At 40.4% G+C, this 3,921-nt stretch overlaps 1 non-coding gene across 1 annotated transcript; it reads right to left on the bottom strand.

Moving 5' to 3' along the window:
- Positions 1-471: 471 nt before the first annotated feature.
- On the bottom strand, positions 472-578 carry LOC118617927. Its single transcript, XR_004956887.1, has one exon. It is a non-coding gene; the product is annotated as a U6 spliceosomal RNA (small nuclear RNA).
- Between the last annotated feature and the right edge of the window lie 3,343 nt (positions 579-3,921).

The raw sequence follows: 3,921 nt of genomic DNA, 5'->3' as shown, positions 1-3,921 counted from the left end.
ATAGAGCAGTCTCAGTTGCAGGCTCTTCCTTTTCACTACTTTGAATACTTCATGCCAATCCCTTCTGGCATGAAGTGTTTCTCTTGAGAAATCCACTATCAGCCTTGGGGGCTTCCTTGTAGGTAACTAACTGTCTCTCTCTTGATGCTTTTAAGTTTCTCTCTTTGTCTTTAGCCTTGGCCATTTTAATTATGATGTGTCTTGGCATGGTGTCTTTGGATTCATCTCGATTGGGACTCTCTGTGCTTTCTGAACTTACATAACTTTTCTTCCACCGGGTTAGGAAAGTTTTCTATTATTATTTCTTCAAAAAGCTCTCTATTCCTTGCTCATTTTTTTCTCCTTCTGGTACCTCTATGATGTGTATATTGTAACATTTCATATTGTCCCAGAGTTCCCTTAAACTGTACTCATTCTTTCAAATTCTTTTTTGTTGCTGTTGCTCTGTTTGGGTGTTTTATTCAGCCTTGTAAAAATATGGAACACTTAATGAATTTGCGTGTCATCCTTGTTCAGGAGCCATGCTAATTTTCTTCACATTGTTCCAATTTTAGTATATGTGCTGCTTAAGTGAGCACTGTAAACATTGTTTTGTAAGTCTTCTCAAATTATTTTAAAAATTTTAAATTTTCATTTAAAATTATTTTATATTTGTTTATGGTGTATAGCATAGCAGCTAGACAATCATATAGTTTACAAAGTTGTCCCTTGATACTTAAGTACCCACCTGGCACTGTACATAGTTTTTACAGTATTATTGACTATATTAAATTGTTTTATTAACTTATATAAAACAAATTTATTTTTACAGTTTTGGAGTCTGAGAAATCTAAGGTCAGACACTGGTAGATTTGGTGGCTAGTGAAAAACTATTTTCTGGTATAGAGATTATATTTTTTTACTGTTTCTTCCCATTTTTTTAATCCTCATCTGAGGACATTTTTGCATTTATCTTAAGATAGAACAGGAGGGAGAGAGGGGAGAAGAGAGAAAGAGAGAAAAACATTGATGTGAAAGAGACACATTGACTAGTTGTCACCCACATGACCCCAACTGGAGCTAGGGACAAATAGCAACTGAGGTATGTGCCCTTAGTGGGAATCAAACCTGGGACTCTCTGGTCTGTGGGCTGACACTCTAACCACTGAGCAATATGGCCAGGGCTGTTTCTTCACATTTTGAAAGGGGTGAGAGATCCCTCCGGTGTCTGTTTTCTAAGGGTACTAATCCAATTCACGAGGGTCTACTCCTAGGACCAAGGTAACACTCAAAGATCCTACTTCTTAATAGCATCACATTGGACAATATGTTTCAATATATGAATTATGGGAAAGTTCAAACATTCAGACCATTACATAAGGCTATGTAAAAATGTTGATTCATTATCCTTAAATCCTTTTCATAAAAATATTTTTTTGAAAAACCTGCTGAATTATTACATAAATCATGTTTTTAACCAACATTCCCACATTTCCCCAACTCTGTAGCCATTGGTAATCACCAAGACTCTTTGTTTTTATGAGTTTGGCCTTTTTTTTTTTTTTTTTTTAATCCTCACCCGAGGACATTTTTTTGTTTTTTTTGTTCAGGTAGAGCGGGAGAGAGAGAGGAACAGAGAGAGAGAGAGAAACATCGATGTGAAAGGGACACATCGAGTGACTGCCACCCGCACGACCGACCAGGGCCGGGGACAAACTGCAACGGAGGTACGTGCCCTTAGCGGGAACCGAACCCGGGTCTCTTAGGACCGCAGGCCGACGCTCTAACCGCTGAGCCAAACCGGCCAGGGCGAGTTTGGCCTTTTTGATTCCACATATACATGAGGTTACACAGTATCTCTCTTTTTGAGTCTGACTAATTTTACTTAGCATATGTCCTCTAAGTCCATCAGTGCAGTGTTGTTGAAAATGGTAGAATTTTCTTCTTTTTCATAGCTGAACAATATTCTATTGCATATTTGCATATATCAGACCTTCTTTATCCATTCATCTGTTGATGGGCACTTAAGTTTTTTGTAAATTTTGGCTATTGTGAATAACACTGCAGTGAACATGAGAGTGCAGACATCTCTTTAATATGTCTTTATTTCCTTTGGATATTACCCAGAAGTGGAATTACTCAATCATATGGTAGTTCTAGTATTAATTTTTTGAGGAATCTCCATGCTGTTTTCCAAAGTGGCTTTACCAATGTACATTCCCATCGACAGTGCCCAGGTTGGTTCCCTTTTCGCCACATCCTCACCAACACTTGTTATTTCTTGTATTTTTTATAATAGCCATTGTAACAGGTGTGAAGTGATATTTCATTGTTATTTTTATAGACATTTCCTTGATGATTATTGAAGTTGAGCACCAAGACCAATATAAAGGAGCTTTTTCTTCATATTTTTTTCTGAGAGTTTTTCAATTTCAGGTCTCATGTTTAAGCATTTAATCTACTTTAAGACAACTTTTGTATGTGTTGTAAGATAGGAGTCCCATTTCTTTCCCATGTGTGGATAACTGGTTTCCTAATACCAGGTATTAAAAAGATAATCCTTTCTCAATTGAGTGTTCTCAGCTCTCTTGTCACACACCCTAGTGGACTCTAAATGCAAGGGTTTATTTCAGGGCTCCTCATGTAGTGGTATATAGGTGGTATGCTTTTGTTTCCCTTCTATCTTTTCTTAATCTGCCATAGGTTTTGCTTTGTGGCTAGCATGGGTCATATATAATACATCTTATGGATAAAACAACATTTTCAATCGCATAAAAAATTGTACTCTTTGTTTCCCCTGCTATTATGTGTTCATTAACAAATTAACTCTTAACTATAACTGTTTTTTAAAATTTTGTCCTTTAACCTTTATACTGGAGTTAAGTGGTAAACACATAACAATATTACAGTGTTTGAATGTTCTGAATCTGTTTATATTCTTAACTTCACCATGGTATGAATTAGCATCCTCCTTTTTCAGTTTGAAGGACTTCTTTCAGCATTTCTTATATGGTAACTCTAGTGGTGATGAAGTCAGAATTTGTTAGGAAGTCTTTTTATTGCTTTTATTTCTGAAGGACACATTTGCTGGGTAAAGTTTTCTTGGTTGGCAGTTTCTTTATTTTATGGGGTTCACAACATTGACAACAGTGTGGTCTATGGAAAGTGCTGAAGATGATCCACAGTGGCGGCAAGGGTTGTTGGGATCCTCATTGGTGCCACCAGGTCCAGCCGTCTGGGACACGTGCAGGCAGCAGTGGTGGCTAGAGCTGGTGTCGTGCACATTCTCGGCTGTGGGACCCAGCAGCAGGTACTTGTGTAGTGGTAGGAGCCAGCTGCTGAACCACTTGTAGTGGTGGGAGCCAGGCAGACAACAAGGTTCAAGGCTGACTGTGAGTACATGGCATCTGTGGGGGCCCTGGCTGTCAGTGAGACTCCTGTGTCTGCTGGAGTTCATCGTGGCTGCATGGCTGTAGAGGCTAATGATGGGGGTTGGGTCAGGTTGTGTAAATGCATAGCTGGAGAAGCTAGCTGCAGGTGAGTTCAGTAACAGAACACAAGGCCCCGTCTAAGTCAATGAGCAGCTCTGGGGGTCTCAGCTTTGGTGTGTTCTCCTCCATGGCTCCACAGTCTGCCTGCCAGGTACGCACATGCAGGGGAGGCTGGGATGGGTGTCAAGCTGGTGGTGTGCAAGTGCGTGGTGGGGGACAGATGTGGAGGTCCAGACTGGCATCTTCTCCATGCACAGCCACAGAGACCTAGACTGGCTGTCAGTGTGGTTCCTGGGAGCTGGGGTGAACATCTTCAGGGTATCCACAGTGGCTGTGCTGGCCATTGTTTCTTTAGTGGTGGAAGTTTCTGGGTTTACCTGGAGAGCAATTCACTGGTAACTGATCGCTTGTGCTGCGTTGCTGCTCCTGCTTTTCTGCCCTGTTCCTGGCC

Source organism: Molossus molossus, unplaced genomic scaffold (assembly GCF_014108415.1).
Source record: "Molossus molossus isolate mMolMol1 unplaced genomic scaffold, mMolMol1.p scaffold_m16_p_5, whole genome shotgun sequence".
Lineage (NCBI taxonomy): Eukaryota > Metazoa > Chordata > Mammalia > Chiroptera > Molossidae > Molossus > Molossus molossus.
The sequence above is the reverse complement of the archived record's forward strand: the minus strand, read 5'-3'. Positions and strand labels throughout refer to the sequence as shown.